Source organism: Schistocerca nitens, chromosome 6 (assembly GCF_023898315.1).
Source record: "Schistocerca nitens isolate TAMUIC-IGC-003100 chromosome 6, iqSchNite1.1, whole genome shotgun sequence".
Lineage (NCBI taxonomy): Eukaryota > Metazoa > Arthropoda > Insecta > Orthoptera > Acrididae > Schistocerca > Schistocerca nitens.
Genome location: NC_064619.1, coordinates 630587595 through 630607811, shown reverse-complemented (window position 1 = coordinate 630607811; position 20217 = coordinate 630587595). Strand labels below are relative to the sequence as shown.

Below are 20217 nucleotides of genomic sequence, written 5' to 3'. Positions count from 1 at the left end.
CCTAAATGACGCCTTTGCCACCAAGGCCATGTGGGATGCAATTGCAATAAATAAACGATGTTTGTGATGTTTTGTGCACACGACAGGGGACGGGAACGGATAAAGTCCGTCATTTTCCTGGACGGAAGTGGAAAAACGCATAAAAATTGCACTCAAGTTGGCCTGAGTGCTATACATCACGAAACTCCACCTTAGTGTGATTTACCTTTGTGTTTTGATCGATCTAGACTGAACATCAGATTCATTTGTTGCGATGTTTTTCTACCTTCTACAACGCTGGAATAATATGTAAGGTAAAGAAACAATATTTTTCTATTCGCTTTAGAAGATTATGACCATGCGGATAACATTAATTTCATCTCCAAGAGCGTAACTTCCTATGTTGAAATGTAAGTCCAAGCGGCATATCGTAATGCCGAAAGTAAGCAAGATGCAAAAGGACAATTGAAATAAACACCCTGCTCGACACAGGAACGCATTAAGTAAAAATAAAGAAGGGGTAATCTTGTAGAGAAAAGCGATCCAGTTTGAGGAAAGCACAGTAGTAGTAAGAAAACCAAGTTGCAATCAAAGGCAAACTAGATGAAATATCATTGGATACTGTTAGTTGTTGAACGGAAGCGCGCAAAGATAGATAAGTGAGGCTAAATGTGGAGTTAAATAATGCAAAATAAGACATCATAACGTTAAAAATAGTGCGTAGAAAACTGAGAAGAAATACATTTAAAAACAGGATATTTTTCGTATTACAAATAAACAAGGCAGGAAGCAAACAAAGCAGTTGTAAACAATATTACAGCCGCTGAAAAGAGACTTAAAATCAACGAAGGGCCTAGAGGTCTTGACGTGCGTGTACCAATACGTTCACGCTGATGAGAAAATAAATGTCCTCTATAAAGAGTCACAGAGACAGGTATTTGACTGTGCAGCCCAAAGAAAGGCTTTATGGCGGTGGGGAGGATTACTGAAGAACTGGACTTAAGCCTAAGAAACAATTTTTACTTGCAATCCCGTTAGTTTTTTGACTGATTTGAAGCGGTCCACCATTATTTCATCTCTATTGTCAGTCTCCTTATCAAAGAGCAGCAGTTACACTTAACACCCCTAAATTTTGTGGTATGTATTCCAGTCACTGGTGATAATGTCCGACAACCCAAAATAATGTGGAATTAGGTGTACAGTTAATGTAGTTTTTTTCCGTATCACAAAAAACAAGAAGTAAGTTATTGTAACATTCGTTAGTTAGATTTTTTCCCAGGTTAGGGTGTTTTGTGGCTCTTATCCGTATCCTCATTTCTGATGCATCTAATTTTTCCCTTTCTGGTTTCTCTGGAGTCAACCCTTTACGACCAACTCTTAAAACACTACATATAAATATAATGAATTTATTTCTTGCTTCTCGATTGATCAACGTGAGTAAATTGATTTTGTACTTGGGTCGCACGCTATTTCCTATTTTAATGTTTGTCCTCGCTTGTCTGTTATATTTATCTATTCAGTGTTCCAGCTTCATAAAAACATGTTACAAAGTGTCACCAATAAATGAACTGCAGCAAATACAGCCGAATAATAAATACGGTGAAGGATGGGAAAATAGAGATAGATCAACAAGTCATTGCATTTAGTGTCTCATGATGACGATAACTACAGCCTCTGTTTTCTCCTACATTCCTTACCCTCTATGACTCTGACTAGTACCAGGTACTCTATTCCATCGTGTCTTAACACATGTCCCGTCCTTTTTCTAATCAGAGTTTTTCACTTATTTTTTGCTTCACACATTCTGCGCGGATCTTTCGCAACCCTTGCCTTCTGTAACGCCACACTTCAAACGCTTAGATTCCCCTCTTTTCTGGCTTATTCACAGACCAAAGTGCAAAGTGAGTGAACAACCGTAATTTGAAGATGCTAGTAGGGACAGCGACGGAGAAAGGACCAAACATAGTGACTGACACAAACACGTTGTTATGCCCTTAAACATGAGTGATGACACAAAGAGACTCACTTTTACTGTGGATAAACGGTGTGTTAAATACAAGTAAACACATTTCAACTCAAAAAAGAAATATATTACTAAAAGTTCTTTTGCGTAGACACACACACACACACACACACACACTAAAAATTTTCCTCTATTTTTAAGTAGGGTGATTTTTTCCACCGTGTACAAGCTCTAGGAATTGTTCGATGAGAGGATACGGAACAAGAAAGGTCTAATGAACCTATGTCAGGAAATGCATGAGTTCCATGTTTCCATTTATTCAGTCATACATTGTTACGGAGACTGAGGTCTTATACGCGCTGTTTCATGCAGCCACAGTTACAGAATGTGTTAGAAATGGTTTCCATGATCCTCAACGGATGCGTGTACGCGCCGTAGAAATGTTCTGTCCCACACGTTCACATCGGCCAGGCTACATCCGAACACTGTCAAGAGCGGCATGGATTCGCTGCTCCAGTGCCTTCACATCTGGAATGGGCACACCATACACGATACGTCTGATATCCATAACCAGAAATATCACCGATTGAGCCCTGGTGAATAAGCAGGCCATACGACTGGATTCCCTCGTTCGATCCATCGACCAGGGAAGACACGATAGAGATGTGTTCGGACGTTAACGGCGAAGTGGGCTGGAGCGTATAATGTAGCAGCCATACAACCGTTCGAATCATCAATGGCAGTTCTTTCAGTAGGGGAGGCAAAGTCATCCGCAAGAAACTCCGATAGTTCCGACCTGTTAGGCGACGTGGAAGGAAGATTGGTCCCAAAATAGGGCGCCAATTATCCCGGCCCATATATTCCGGTTGCACCGATTCTGATGATTCGCTGTCACCATTACATGCGGGTTCTGCATACTATCCCACAGATGACTGTTATAAAAGTTGAAGATACCATTCAGCATAAAGGTGGTCCCATCTTTGAGTATGATGGATGCTTACGTGAGCTTTCGACACTGTTCCTCACAAGCGTCTTTTAAGCAAACTGCGTGCCTACGGAGTATCGCCTCAGTTGTGCGACTGGATTCGTGATTTCCTGTCAGAAAGGTCACAGTTCGTAGTAATAGACGGAAAGTTATCGAGTGAAACAGAACTAATATCCGGCGTTCCCCAAGGAAGTGTCATAGGCCCTCTACCGTTCCTGATCTATATTAACGACATAGGAGACAATCTAAGTAGCCCTCTTACATTGTTTGCAGATGATGTTTGTCATTTACCGTCTTGTAAGGTCATCAGATGATTAAAACGACTTGCAAAATGATTTAGATACGATATCTGTATGATGGGTAAAGTGGCAATTGACCCTGAATAAGGAAAAGTGTGAAGTTATTCACATGAGTACTAAAAAAAATTCCCTAAATTTCGATTACGCGATAAGTCACACAAATCTGAAGGCTGTAAATTCAACTAAATACTTATGGATTACAATTACAAATAACCTAAACTGGTACGATCACATAGATAATATTGTGGGTAGAGAAAAGCTAAGACTGCGATTCATTGGGAGAACATTTAGAAGGTGCAACAGGTGTACTATAGAGACTGCTTACACCACTCTTGTCCGCCCTATTCTGGAGTATTTCTGTGTGGTGTGGGATCCGCATTAGGTGCGACTGACGGATGACATCGAAAAAGTACAAAGAAGGGCAGCTCGTTTTGTATTATCGCGAAATAGGGGATAGCGAAAACATTCTGTTGGCACCCACCTACATAGGGAGAAATGATCACCATGATAAAATAAGAAAAATCAGGGCTAGCACAGAAAAATTTAAGTGCTCGTTTTTCCCCGCGTGCCGTTCGAGAGTGGAACGGTAAAGAGACAGCTTGAAGGTGGTTCATTGAACCCTCTTGCCAGGCACTTTATTGTGAATAGCAGAGTAATCACGTAGATGTAGATGCAGATGAGCTCCCGAGGCCTACCGCACGGCGTCCATGGAGACGAGGCGCTCGGCGGAGCTTCAGCTTTGGTGATGACTTAGTACCTATGTACAGCATTTTTAAAATGTGACTACGCCTATTCAGACTGTTTTAGTTTTATTTCTAGGCCATGCCCTCTTAGACATATTATAGAATCAGGTTTATCTTCTGAAGAAGGCTCAATAACTTGGGCTGGAACCTAGGTAAAGGTTGGTTTCACTACCGCAATCGAGGCTAATAGTTTCTTATATAGCCAAGATAGTACTAGGAGTAATCCGTTGAATTACAGACCCTTATCACTAACGTCGATTTGCAATAGGAGTTTGGAACATGTACTGTGCTCGAAGATTGTGAATCACTTCTAAGAAAACGATTTATTGACAAATTGTCAACACAGATTGGGAAAATATCCTTCTTTTGTAACACAACTAGCTCTTTTACTCTCACGACGTAATGAGTGCCATCGACAGGGGACGTGAAACTGATTCCATATTTTTAGATTCCCAGAAGGCTTACCGTAATGTAATGTCATCAAATGATGGAACCGGATGATTCAGGCATCTGTATGGTGCAAAAAGCGGCAGTTACTCTAAATCATGAAAATTGTGAAGTAATTCAAATGAGTACAAAAAGGAATCTGCTAAATTTCATATACACGATAACTCACTCATATCTAAAAGCTGTAAACTCAACTAAATACTTATGGATTAAAATTACAAATAAATTGGAACGATCACATAGATAATGTCGCAGGGAAAGCGACTACGATATATTGGCAGAACACTTAGGCAATATAACAGGTCTACTAAAGAGACTGCTTACACCACGCTTGTCCGCCCTCTTCTGTCGTATTGCTGAGCGCTGTGGGAAGCGCATCCGACAGGACTGATGGATGACACAGAAAAAGTTCAAAGAAGGACAGTTCGTTTAGTATTATCGCGAATAACGGAGGAGTGCCGCGGATATTAAAACAAAGACGTTTTTTTGCTGCGGCAGGACCTCCACATGAAAGTTCAACCAGCAGCATCCTCCTCAAAGTGTGAAAAGATTTTGTTGTCACCCATCTACGTGGGGTGAAAGGATCATCATAATAAAGTAAGATAAATCAGAGCTCCCACGGAAAGATTTTTAAACGTCCCCTTAGAAAAATTATACATGACTGTCTTTAAACTGACACACAATATTTTTTTTTTTTTAGCGCAACGCAGTCTGACTTTCAATAATCCCCACAAAAGAATGGACCTGACTAACATTAAATTATACCTCTCACAAATCACTTACCTCACAAAAATCTTCGTTACTCGAACTACTGCAATACAGCGAGGGCCACTACTGCCAGCTAAATAAAAGATTCAAACCACGGAAGGCACTAACTACTGATAGGCATAGTTAGCAAATGAAAGATTTTAATAGAGAACAAACAATGTATTTACCTGAATAGTGTTCAAAAGTCATAATATATATAGCAGTTCATGACATCCAGTCTTACAAATTTCAAAACTCCGCCATTTCTCTCCCCACATCCACCACTGCTGGCGGCTCACCTCCAACTGCGCAACGCTACGCGCTGTTCACAGCCAACTGCCCAACACTACAATGGCCAACAACAATGCAAACCAGCCACAGACTGCACACAGCACAGCCAGTGATTTTCATACAGAGCGCTACGACCTAAACAGCCTACTTACATAGCCCCCATGCTGCCCACAAAAAATTTTACAAATAGTTTTGGGCACTGGCCAATACATATTTGTTAAAATTTTTTCACATTTACAATAACAAAGAAATCAAATGCACACACTTATTGATACAATGTTGGTCAAAAGCTAAAATTTCTCACAGTCCATAAAGACAGTCCTGATCATTTATCGCAGTAAAATTGCAGTGTTTGTCTTTCTCAAAGTCTGAGTAGTAAAAGAAAATGCACATGGAAGTAGTGGATTTCCATGCAGTCTTGAAGAAGTAGTGTTGTCCTTCCAACGGAAAGACAGTGCTGACTCTTGGCATGCAGACAGGTAATGGGCCACAACAGAGCAAACCCACAGCAGAGTCAGTCGAAGTTTAGAAGAATATTGGTAAGCAGGTCATTACAGAGCAGACCCACTGTAGTCCTGGTAGAGATTACGGTATTGGTGGGTCACCAGAGGTGCAGACCCAGTGCAGTCCATGTAGAAATAATGGTATTGGTGGGCAATCGAAGGTGCAGACCCACTTCAGTCCTTGTAGAGATTATGGTATTGGTGGGCCACCAGAGGTGCAGACCCACTGCAGTTCTTGTAGAAATAATGGTATCGGTGGGCCATCGAAGGTGCAGACCCACTTCAGTCTTTGTAGAGACGGCCTGCAGCCATCTGTTGCGACTGTGCAGTTGCACAATCACCATCAAAGAGTCTTGCGGACAATATAGCAACTCCATAAACCACCACTTGCGCACTCACAAAGTTTTTGGAATTGTCCTTAGAACCAGCAATGCTGTTATCCAGTCCCTTGCTGAATTATTAACACACGTGCAAACACTATCAGTCCCTACTTCTCACATAAGTGAAATGTAACTTAATTTGAAGAACTGGTGTCTATACAATTATAAATTTACAACATAAGAATGCAATTACAAAGGTAAAAAGTACATCATTAACGAACATAATAGTACAGATAACATTTGTAGTAATACAGGCTTTACAAAAAAATAGAAATAGACATATACATCAGTGTTACAGGAATTAAGACATAAGTAAATACATAAAATAATGAGAATAGTTTTCGAAACATTAATTTCACGCATGAGCATTGAAACAAAACAGAATTAATAATGTCTATAAACATCTTTACAAAGAAAATAACACATTATTAATGCAAATTATATTTGAGGATAACAGTATTCCTCATCATAGTGAATGTAACTTAGTACTAGAAAAATTCTACAACATAAATCTTATTAGCTAAACACATAAAGACAGGAAAAAAACAAATACACAAGGGTACACAAACACATAGAGGGATGACACAAAAGGAAAGAACAGGGTTTGTTTTACTGCAGTATTTTGCATGGAGATCTTTCTTCGTTCATCATTATTCCCAAAAAGTCCTATCTAAGCCTGCTTTCTGTATTCTGTTCACATCCTCTTTCAAAAATAGTTTTTCTACACTGTACACTACTCTTTTTTTTTTTTTTTTTTTTTGCAAAACCATTTTCTTATAGCTTCTCAGTGAATTTCTTCCAATTCATCATAGTTAGTTTCTTATATAGTCTACCCCCTCTTAAGCTAACTTAAATCTACTGAGCTCAGATACTAAACTAAGGGACGACGCAATGCAGCAGCACAAAACAATTAACACAAACAGCAATGACAAAAAAATGCAAATTGGCAAAGCTAGCAGCAGTAAATCTAAATTAGCAGAGAAAATGAAACATTACATCTAATATGAGCCAATGTGCAGCAACAAGAAAAATAAATCAGTAGTAAATCTGGCTTAACAGAGTAATACAAAGTCAAATTCAGTAACACTATGCCTGGCAACCAGCAGCAGCAAATGAAATAACTTATACCTAAACATGACAAAGCTCAAGCAGAAAAAATAGTACACTAAAGACAACAACGCAGATAAGGTAAATGTATATTCACATCTTAATGTCTATGTAATTAAAGTGGTGCACCACAACCTACTCTACCATAAAAAGTAAGAATGAGGATCATAAAATTATTATCTAACAGATCTGTTGACAGAAAGTGTTCACATTAGCAAATGCATTTAATTTTATTTTATAAAAGCAATGCTGCAACACAGCTGGAAACCAGATATTAAACAAAATGAGCAATCTCTCAACTAGAAAGACAATAGATGTAAAATGTTTCTCATTATTTCATTAGGCATTTTAGTAAATATCATAAATTAAGAGCTCCACAGTATAATCATATGTTTTCAAGTTTGAGCGTGTCGTATTTGCGACGCTTTCTACAAAGAAATGTCAATAGCGGGGATAATGGCCTCCTTTTTTTTACTCCACCTGTGCCTCTGAAAGGCACACACTAATGGCTTTTTTCCAGGCGACTGTCGTGCAGCTGGGTGCCCACGACGCATTACGTGCAGGTGGTCACTTAACTTTCTTACCGAAATATTTACGACACCAGTTTGCACTACAGTGACAGTCTCATATAAAAATTTCACAGGTCGAGAATTTGCGTTTCAAAACTGTAGAAACAAAATCCTGTAAATATAACAGTGTCCAAAAAATTTTCGCCAGCATAGTGATACATTCATGCATATACACACATTTCATAACTCTTAAAGTATGATTCTCGGTTTCCAACATCCTTTTTCACAAACCAGAGTCCCTAACTTCTATTCATTATTAATATATATATAAACACGTAATCACATTCCTCATATAGCATCAGCTTATTGATCATAAACATACCTCAACAGCATAATACACATTGTCATCATAATAATAACATCATAAAAACTCAGCCAAAGCTCAAAAATGTCGTAGCTTTCTTCAATAATGTCAAAACCTAAAAAAAAATTCTCTGCTCATTTCAGTAGTGTCATCTACCTCAAACGTACTTTAAAAATCATGTTCCCATACCAAATACATCATTCAAAGCTCTCATAGTATCACAATGGTTCTAAAAAAATATTAAGAGTTCACAAAGTACAGACAAAATACAGTTTCATAAGTGTGAAGTTATCCAACTGTGTAATTGCGTAAACATGTCACTGATGTAGTAAAAGAAATGTTTGTTTCTCTGTTAAATAATCAGGTAGCTGTGTAATTTGTGTTGGAGAAATATGGTACCGATGTGTAAAGTTGTATAAGCAAATAACATATTAGCTAGGGCTCCTTGTGCACAAAGTAAGCGTGTACCCCCCTGAGGATTAATGTAATTATACCCTCAGGTGTTACAGATTATTGCAATGGAATGAAATGCATCATAGAAAAGCTTTGTATCATTGTACTTCAAATATCTTTAAAAATAAATGTTTTAAGTACAAAATTAATCACTCAAATACGTGTACTGTAGCGCTAAACTGTGCGTCTTGTTGTAAGATAATCTCTGTGGAAGTGTCGTAGTTATCGTCCTCCGAAAGCTAAGTTCTGTAGAAGTCAATGTACTTACCTCATGATAAACAAAAGTGAAATGCTTTGCGTAAAGATATCGTAGTTATTACCTACCTTACTGTGATCAAGAAGGTACTGTGCTGTAACGTAGTGTTGTGCTACGGAAAAGGCTGTCTCCTTGTAGCTATACCACAAAAGTTACTAGTAAAACATGTTTTACTTTCCAGTAGAATTCAGAAAAACTGTGCAGATATAAAACAGAAACACCGCAAAAGCAACATTCTAAATTGTCACTCATTAGTAGCGTCGTGATAAAATCGTGTGGCTGTCACATAAACTAACCACTGTGCCATCTGGTATCTCACAGAAAGTACTTTAAATCCAGAATGTATTTTCAAGTAAACCAAAATGTTGCATTAAAATCTCATTAGCAGTACTGGTAAATGTTCTAAGTATGTGAGCCGTATATTCGTTACATAATCGTGCAACTAACAAGGAAGAATGTACAAATAACAACACTGTGTCGTCTGTTCACTATCACAATGCAGTGATAATTTCTGTTGAAATAAGTTCTCTTGGTTCTTGACTGGATCTTTAACTTCAAACATTGTTGCATGTTAACAGATTCTAAGTCTGACAAAGCATACTAGTAATGTAAAGTGAAAAATTTTATCGCAAAGACTAAGTTAAAAGGCAGATTATCTCTCAGTAATTGGTTTTACACGTGAAATATGGTGTAAACCTCTACTCTTCCCAGTATGCAGAGTTTCAGTTTCAACGCAATTATCATGTGGTATACGTCGGTAAGAGATACTGGAATTTTTCTCAAGGTTAGCGTCTATGTTATTTTTCTCTGAGCCAGCCGGCGCACGTGACTACCTGCTGTGTGAGTCATTGTCTGTCTCTTTGTTGGCGCGCGTCGTTATTAGGATTAGGAGACCTAACTTCTACAAATTCACCTTGTCGAGAGTGCCCTGCTCTGTTTGAATCCCGCCAGTTCTGATAAAATTCAGGTCTGTCGTTATGATTATATCGTCTGTCGTCATGTCGGTAGATTCCACAGTTTCTTTCTTGTTGGTCACGTGGTGGAGAATTTCTCCCTGAATCGTAACTGCGCACTGAACTGTTATGTCTGAAATTATTCTGTTTCCCTTGATAATAATAATTCTGGTTACCATATTGTCTGTTTCTATGATTGTCTCTGTCATATTCATTACTACGGAAATACGAACTTTCTCTCTAACTATTACTCTCCAGTGGTTGTCATAAGGGTGGTGTCTGCTTTGGTCACGATTTGTGTTGTGAGAACAGCCTCGTCGTGTCCAGTTTATTTCTTTCATCGCAGAATTGCGACGGATGTGACCTGTAATTGTTGTGTTCCTGTTTTCGCGTTCCGCGATTGTCAGTGTCAATTTCCAATTCTTGTAACAGTCCCTGAAAAGCTTCAATGTCGTCTTTGCAACGTCCTGCTAAAATAATATGTCGTAAATGTTCAGGTAATTTGATTAAGCAAATGCGGATGAGTTCTGAGGGGCTGTATGGGTTTGAAAGATACTGATTCTTATGCAACAAGTCTTCAAAATATTTTATAACACTGGAAAATTCAGATTGTTCGAAACGTTTCATCATTATGATGCTATGTTTTACTCTGTCTTGTGTGGCTTGAGACCAATATGCTGAGAGGAAGGCATGATAAAATTCTCCTTCACTGTGGCAATCGTGAATGACCGATCGCATTCTTACAGCTGGTTCATTCTCTAAGTAGCCACACATAAATTCTAATCTGTGCTCTAATGACCAGTTGGGAGGAAAACAATGAGAGAATTGATGAAGCCATGCTTGTGGATGAATGTCGTTGTCAGAATTCTTAAATGTTTTGAATTTACGTGTAGTAATGAACAGCTTATAGTCAAAATCATCGTGTCGGCGAGTCGCACATCGCTCATTGTTACTTCGTTTCGGCGGTTCCATCTCAAAATCCAATGCGCCTTGCCAATTTCTTTCATAATTTCCGAAGTGTCCTGTGTTATTATTTTGTGGTTGTTCCGTATTTCTATGTCCCTCTTCCCGTACTGGAGCGCGAGTGTCCTCTGAAATATGTAATTCTTGTATTATTTGTGCCAACTGATTTTGTACTTCCCAGATTTCTCTTTTGTACTGTGTATTAATTTGATTTTGATTTTCTTTGAATTTTCTAATTTGTTCATACTCTTCAGTGTCCGTGAAGGCTACAGGTCTTGTGTCATTCAGATCTACATCTACATCTACATCTACATTTATACTCCGCAAGCCACCCAACGGTGTGTGGCGGAGGGCACTTTACGTGCCACTGTCATTACCTCCCTTTCCTGTTCCAGTCGTGTGTGGTTCGCGGGAATAACGACTGTCTGAAAGCCTCCGTGCGCGCTCTAATCTCCCTAATTTTACCTTCGTGATCTCCTCGGGAGGTATAAGTAGGGGGAAGCAATATATTCGATACCTCATCCAGAAACGCACCCTCTCGAAACCTGGCGAGCAAGCTACACCGCGATGCAGAGCGCCTCTCTTGCAGAGTCTGCCACTTGAGTGTATTAAACATCTCCGTAACGCTATCACGGTTACCAAATAACCCTGTGACGAAACGCGCCGCTCTTCTTTGGATCTTCTCTATCTCCTCCGTCAACCCGATCTGGTACGGATCCCACACTGATGAGCAATACTCAAGTATAGGTAGAACGAGTGTTTTGTAAGCCACCTCCTTTGTTGATGGACTACATTTTCTAAGGACTCTCCCAATGAATGTCAACCTGGTACCCGCCTTACCAACAATTAATTTTATATGATCATTCCACTTAAAATCGTTCCACACGCATACTCCCAGATATTTTACAGAAGTAACTGCTACCAGTGTTTGTTCCGTTATCATATAATCATACAATAAAGGATCCTTCTTTCTATGTATTCGCAATACATTACATTTGTCTATGTTAAGGGACAGTTGCCACTCCCTGCACCAAGTGCCTGTCCGTTGCAGATCTTCCTGCATTTCGCTACAATTCTCCAACGCTGCAACTTCTCTGTATACTACAGCATCATTCGCGAAAAGCCGCATGGAACTTCCGACACTATCTACTAGGACATTTATATATATTGTGAAAAGCAATGGTCCCATAACACTCCCCTGTGGCACGCCAGAGGTTACTTTAACGTCTGTAGACGTCTCTCCATTGATAACAACATGCTGTGTTCTGTTTGCTAAAAACTCTTCATTTCAGCCACACAGCTGGTCTGATATTCCGTAGGCTCTTACTTTGTTTATCAGGCGACAGTGCGGAACTGTATCGAACGCCTTCCGGAAGTCAAGAAAAATAGCATCTACCTGGGCGCCGGTATCTAATATTTTCTGGGTCTCGTGAACAAATAAAGAGAGTTGGGTCTCACACGATCGCAGTTTACGGAATCCATGTTGATTCCTACAGAGTAGATTCTGGGTTTCCAAAAACGACATGATACTCGAGCAAAAAACATGTTCTAAAATTCTACAACAGATCGACGTCAGAGATATAGGTCTATAGTTTTGCGCATCTGCTCGACGACCCTTCTTGAAGACTGGGACTACCTGTGCTCTTTTCCAATCATTTGGAACCCTCCGTTCCTCTAGAGACTTGCGGTACACGGCTGTTAGAAGGGGGCAAGTTCTTTCGCGTACTCTGTGTAGAATCGAAATGGTATCCCGTCAGGTCCAGTGGACTTTCCTCTGTTGAGTGATTCCAGTTGCTTTTCTATTCCTTGGACACTTATTTCGATGTCAGCCATTTTTTCGTTCGTGCGAGGATTTAGAGAAGGAACTGCAGTGCGGTCTTCCTCTGTGAAACAGCTTTGGAAATAGGTGTTTAGTATTTCAGCTTTACGCGTGTCATCCTCTGTTTCAATGCCATCATCATCCCGGAGTGTCTGGATATGCTGTTTCGAGCCACTTACTGATTTAACGTAAGACCAAAACTTCCTAGGATTTTCTGTCAAGTCGGTACATAGAATTTTACTTTCGAATTCACTGAACGCTTCACGCATAGCCCTCCTTACGCAAACTTTGACATCGTTTAGCTTCTGTTTGTCTGAGAGGTTTTGGCTGCGTTTAAACTTGGAGTGAAGCTCTCTTTGCTTTCGCAGTAGTTTCCTAACTTTGTTGTTGTACCACGGTGGGTTTTTCCCGTCCCTCACAGTTTTACTCGGCACGTACCTGTCTAAAACGCATTTTACGATTGCGTTGAACGTTTTCCATAAACACTCAACATTGTCAGTGTCGGAACAGAAATTTTCGTTTTGATCTGTTAGGTAGTCTGAAATCTGCCTTCTATTACTCTTGCTAAACAGATAAACCTTCCTCCCTTTTTTTGTATTCCTATTAACTTCCATATTCAGGGATGCTGAAACGGCCTTATGATCACTGATTCCCTGTTCTGCACATACAGAGTCGAAAAGTTCGGGTCTGTTTGTTATCAGTAGGTCCAAGATGTTATCTCCACGAGTCGGTTCTCTGTTTAATTGCTTGAGGTAATTTTCGGATAGTGCACTCAGTATAATGTCACTCGATGCTCTGTCCCTACCACCCGTCCTAAACATCTGAGTGTCCCAGTCTATATCTGGTAAATTCAAATCTCCACCTAAGACTATAACATGCTGAGAAAATTTATGTGAAATGTATTCCAAATTTTCTCTCAGTTGTTCTGCCACTAATGCTGCTGATCATCATCTACCTTTGTGGATAAGTTAGTGAACTGATCTGAAAGTTCGGCTACTTTATCCGATAGTGAAATTATTTCCTCTGTGTGTTTTTCTGAACCAAGTTTCAGAGTGTCCATTTGTGTTGAAATAGTATCTACTGTGTCCTTTAAGTTGTCCTGAGTTTTTGCAAGTTGCGTAACCAAATTGGTAGATGCAATTGAGTCAATTTTAGTTTGCAAGGTCTCATGATTTTCGTGAACAATAGTTTGCAGTTCTTTTATGGCTGCTTCGTGATTCTGTAATGCATTTTCATGACGCGAAAAAATAGGTTGGAAATGCTCACAAATTTGTGTTTTTACGTCATTACAGACTTTTTGACATTTCGATTCAATGTTATGTAACTCAGTAGTTAAATCTTCACGTGTTTGTTCAATTGTGGTGTCTAACTTTTGAAGCTTTTGCTGTGCTTGTCTCTGATTTTGTTCCATTGTGTCTAACTGTTGCTGTGTTGGTCTCTGGTGTTGTTCCATTGTGTCTAACTTTTGAAAATTTTGTTGCATTGTGTTTAACTTTTGAAGATTTTGTTCATTGTGTCTAACTTTTGAAGATTTTGTCCCATTTGTTTCTGATTTTGTTCAAGCGTTGCGTCTAACTTTTGTAGCCTTTGTCCCATTTGTTGCATTAACTGTAATAACAATGCACTGGTGTCTGAAACATGTTCCTCAGTGCTTTTCGGCAGTGAAGTTGCACCGGCAACATTCACATTTTGACAAGCAGAAAATGTGTCTTGACTTATTTGAGAAAACGGTGAGGACCCAAAACCTGAATCTGCAGTATTTGCAAGATTGTGTCCTGTCATTCCCGATTCCTGAGGCGGGCTGTTGCCGACCGATCGACCGATAATGCTTCCCTGTTCACTAATTGTTTCACTGTCTACACCATTGTTTGCCGCCCGCTCCATTTCCCTAAGCACAATTACCAAATTACTATGTTGAACATTAATTAATTCATTACACAGTGGCGCTAACACACTGCTTGCGTCTTCACTGTCATTTCTAAGTTTACTTTGGAGCCTAGTATTACGTTTCTCACAAGCCATTATTGTCACAATATTTCACACGAAAACACAGAAAAGCACAATTTGAAGAGCAAAAATAAGAAAACACATTAACATAACACTGAAAATAATATCTAATTAATTGCAAGCGCAGCTACGAAATACCTGGTGCAAATTTACATGCGTGCCACAACTGTTTTACTGTACAACAATGAAAGACTTCAACTACAAAGGAGATTCTCTCTACAATTACGCGCTAGGAATAAACAAAAGCTACTCCAATTACACAAAGTACAAGAAAAAATCAGAAGATTCCAGTGAGGTATCCTCGACTAAGGGTCGAATTATGTAACGTCCCCTTTGAAAAATTATACATGACTGTGCTAAAACTGACACACAATATTTTTTTTTAGCGCAACGCAATCTGACTTTCAGAAATCCCTACAAAAGAACGGCCCTGACCAACATTAAACTATACCTCTCACAAATCACTTACCTCACAAAAATCTTCGTTACTCGAACTACTGCAATACAGCGAGGGCCACTACTGCCAGCTAAATAAAAGATTCAAACCACGGAAGGCACTAACTACTGATAGGGATAGTTAGCAAATGAAAGACTTTAATAGAGAACAAACAATTTATTTACCTTAATATTGTTCAAAAGTCATAATATATATATAGCAGTTGATGACATCCAGTCTTACAAATTTCAAAACTCAGCCATTTCTCTCCCCACATCCACCAAGGCTGGCGGCTCACCTCCAACTGCGCAACGCTACGCGCTGTTCACAGCCAACTGCCCAACACTACAATGGCCAACAACAATGCAAACCAGCCACAGACTGCACACAGCACAGCCAGTGATTTTCATACAGAGCGCTACGACCTAAACTGCCTACTTACAATTTAAGCATTGATTTTTCCCGTGATCTTCGAGAGTGCAACGTCAGAAAGTACACTAATGGCCATTAAAATTGCTACACCACGAAGATGTGTTACAGACGCGAAATTTAACCGATAGGAAGAAGATGCTGTGATATACAAATGATTTGCTTTTCAGAGCATTCACACAAGGTTGGTCCCGGTGGCGACACCTACAACGTGCTGACATGAGGAAAGTTTCCGATCGATTTCTCATACACAAACAGCAGTTGACCGGCGTTACCTGGTGAAACGTTGTTGTGATGCCTCGTGTAAGGAGGAGAAATGCGTACCATCACGTTTCCGACTTTGATAAAGGTCGGATTGTAGCCTATCGCGATTGCGGTTTATCGTGTCGCGACATTGCTGCTCGCGTTGGTCGAGATCCAATGACTGTTAGCAGAATATGGAATCGGTGGGTTCAGGAGGGTAATACGGAACGCCGTGCCGGATCCCAACGGCCTCGTATCATTAGCAGTCGAGATGACAGGCACCTTATCCGCATGGCTGTAACGGATCGTGCAGCCACGTCTCGATCCCCGAGTCAACAGATGGGGACGTTTGCAAGACAACAACTATCTGCACGAACAGTTCGACGACGTTTGCAGCGGCATGGACTATCAGCTCGGAGAACATGGATGCGATTACCCTTGACGCTGCATCACAGACAGGAGCGCCTGCGATGGTGTACACAACGACGAACCTGGGTGTACCAATGGCAAAACGTCATTTTTTCAGATGAATACAGGTTCTGGTTACAGCACCATAATGGTCGCATCCGCGTTTGGTGGCATCGCGGTGAACGCACATTGGAAGCGTGTATTCGTCATCGCCATACTGGCGTATCACCCGTCGTGATGGTATGGGGTGCTATTGGTTACACGTCTCAGTCACCTCGTGTTCGCATTGACGCCACTTTGAACAGTGGACGTTACATTTCAGATGTGTTACCGCCCGTGGCTCTACCCTTCATTCGATCCCTGGGAAACCCTACATTTCAGCAGGATAATGCACGACCGCATGTTGCAGGTCCTGTACGGGCCTTTCTGGATACAGAAAATATTCGACTGCTGCCCTGGCCAGCACATTCTCCAGATCTCCCACCAATTGAAAACGTCTGGTAAATGGTGGCCGAGCAACTGCCTTGTCACAATACGCCAGTCACTACTCTTGATGAACTGTGGTATCGTGTTGAAGTTGCATGGGCAGCTGTACCTGTACACGCCATCCAAGCTCTGTTTGACTCAATGCCCAGGAGTATCAAGGCCGTTTTTACGGCCAGAGGTGGTTGTTCTGGGTACTGATTTCTCAGGATCTATGCACCCAAATTGCGTGAAAAAGTAATCACATTTCAGTTATGGTATAATATATTTGTCCAATGAATACCCGTTTATCATCTGCATTTCTTCTTGGTGTAGCAATTTTAATGGCCAGTGGTGTCGGTTGAAGGTGGTTCGATCAACCCTCTGCCAGACACTGAAGTGTGAATTGCAGAGTAATGATGCAGTGAAACTGAGAATTTCAGCTGTCTTTTCTTTTCAGTTTAAAAAGCAGAATTCATTACGCCTGATAACTGGCACGGAGTCTTACGCAGTGCAATGAGTGCCCGATTGTTCAGCCGTTGGATAGCGCTGAGAAGTTCCAGTAGATTGGAGCAACTAGCAAAATTAAATCATTTCTGAAGGTACAAGCTCTCGCGCCTTACCACGAACCGGCATTGAATACAATACCATTCAAGAATTCTCGTAATGATAAAAGGATTAACATTCAAATTTGTAATTCTAATGAATACAAGTAATTACGTAATTTTAGTCTCACAACAAGATTAATATTTATTCCGTCTTTTCATTAAGGGACGCGTCTCACTATATCTACCGACAATACCAAAGTCCTTCCGTTTTTGATCGGAATTTCGGATCAATAGCGAAGAGAACTGTCCGCCACTAGCGTACTAGGTCGTCGCATCTGACACAATACGTACTCCGACAGAATCGTAATACGTTCATAAGATGTTGTGCAGCACGGAATGGGAGCAGGGATCGTTAAGTGTTTAAATGTTACTATTACTGTTCAGTGTCTGAAATACTTAGCTGAAAGCCATAATTTGTGTGATTTTATTTTTCATTGTTCCATAAATTGTTTCCGTACGATTGATGCTTTATTTTTTTGAAACTACATTTACGATTTAATAATTACTTCATCTTAAACGGTGCATGTCATTAGCAGTAATAGTCGAAATATTTTTTTTCTTTATTACGATTTGAATCAGAGTGGAATTAGCATTTCATTTCTTTCCCTTTCACTGCATACTACGTGCAACAGTGATTACAATGTTTTACTCGACTACGTCTATGCTGTTCAAGGTTAGATTTATCTTTTGCTCTGGACTCAGTTACAAATTTGCTTCATGAATCATAAGTTCACATTGTAGTTTCAAAACAGTGAATATTGCTATTTTTGGTACATACACAACGGGCCATTCAAATTGCTACACCAAGAAGAAATGCAGGTGATAAACAGGTATTAATTGGACAAATACATTATACTAGAACTGACTATATTTTCACGCAATTTGGGTGCATAGATCCTGATAAATCAGTACCCAGAACAACCACCCCTGGCCGTAATAACGGCCTTGATACCCCTGGGCATTGAGTCAAACAGAGCTTGGATGGCGTGTACACGTACAGCTGCCCATGCAGCTTCAACACGCTACCACAGTTCATCAAGAGTAGTGACTGGCGTATTGTGACGAGCCAGTTGCTCGGCCACCATTGACCAGACGTTTTCAATTGCTGAGAGATCTGGAGAATGTGCTGGCCAGGGAAGCAGTCTAACATTTCCTGTATCCAAAAAGCCCCGTACAGGACCTGCAACATGCGGTCGTGCATTATCGCGCTGAAATGTGGGGTTTTGCAGGGATCGAATGAAGGGTAGAGCCACGGGTCGTAACACATCTGAAATGTAACGTCCACTGTTCAAAGTGCCGTCAGTGTGAACAACAGGTGACCGAGACGTGTAACCAATGGCACCCCATACCATCACGCCGGGTGATACGGCAGTATAGCGATGACGAATATACGCTTCCGACGTGCGTTCACCGCGATGTCGCCATACACGGATGCGACAATCATGATGCTGTAAACAGAACCTGGATTCATCCGAAAAAATGACGTTTTGCCATTCGTGCACCCAGGTTCCTCGTTGAGTACGCCATCGCAGGCGCTCCTGTCTGCGATGCAGCGTCAAGGGTAGCCGCAGCCATGGTCTCCGAGCTGATAGTCCATGCCGCTGCAAACGTCGTCCAACTGTTCGTGCAGATGGTTGTTGTCTTGCAAACGTCCCTATCTGTTGACTCGGGGATCGAGACGTGGCTGCACGATCCGTTACAGCCACGCGGATAAGATGCCTGTCATCTCGACTGCCAGTGATACGAGGCCGTTGGGATCCAGCACGGCGTTCCGTATTACCCTCCTGAACCCACCGATTCCATATTCTGCTAACAGTCATCGGATCTCGACCAACGCGATCAACAATGTCGCGATACGATAAACAGCAATCGCGATAGGCTACAATCCGACCTTTATCAATGTCGGAAACGTGATGGTATGCATTTGTCCTCCTTACACGAGGCATCACAACAGCGTTTCATCAGGCAACGCCGGTCATCTGCTGTTTGAGAAATCGGTTGGAAACTTTTCTCGTGTCAGTGCGTTGTAGGTGTCGCCACCGGCGCCAACCTTGTGTGAATGCCCTGAAATGCTAATAATTTGCATATCACAGCATCTTCTTCCTGTCGGTTACATTTCGCGTCTGTAGCACGTCATCTTCCTGGTGTAGCAATTTTAATGGCCAGTAGTGTAGATGGTGCGGTATGCTATCTTTGACTGTAGAAATTCAATAGCAGCTGTTTTTACATACAGTATGAAGTGAATTGGTATTTATGAAATTTAGTTTGTCAGCATAACCATGTTTGCATAACATAAGTAGATGCAATGTGTTCAATGATCTTTTTTCTTTAAAATGAGTTCAGATATATTTTTTAATATTGACAGTGCCAGCAAACGAATTAAATTCTTTTGGTTAAAAAATGTTCTTTCATGGATCTATCTGATGAACCATTCTTGTGCATGAGTCAAGGGTGTGTAGTCTGGTGAACAGCAAGCACACTCAGGGATGGAGAAGGGCAACTAGGCCCCATCCCCAATGGCCGGATACATGCAACAGGCAGATGACAAGCATAAGGAAAAAAAATCAGGTGTAAATTTCCTGAAGGCGAGTGAGTTAGTAAACACTATGTATAGAACTGTCCACCTGCTTAGCTGAGTGGTAATGTGTTTTCCTACCATGCAGCGGGCCCGGGTTCGATTCCCAGGCGGGTTGGAGATTTTCTCCACTCGTGGACTGGGTGTTGTGTTGTTCTCGTCATCCATTCAGCGACATGCAAGTCTCCCAATGTTGCGCCACCTGAAATTCTGCTCGCAACCCTACGGTCCAACTTTCTCGGACGGAGCCTGATAGCCAGATCATTATGACCACTGACCTGCTATCGA

The 20217-nt window shown here is 40.8% G+C and overlaps 1 protein-coding gene across 2 annotated transcripts in view; it reads left to right on the top strand.

Moving 5' to 3' along the window:
* The window catches only part of LOC126262248 (cytochrome P450 6k1-like), a 247612-nt gene that overhangs the window by 56794 nt on the left and 170601 nt on the right, over positions 1-20217 (top strand). The gene's annotated exons all lie outside the window — the stretch shown is intronic.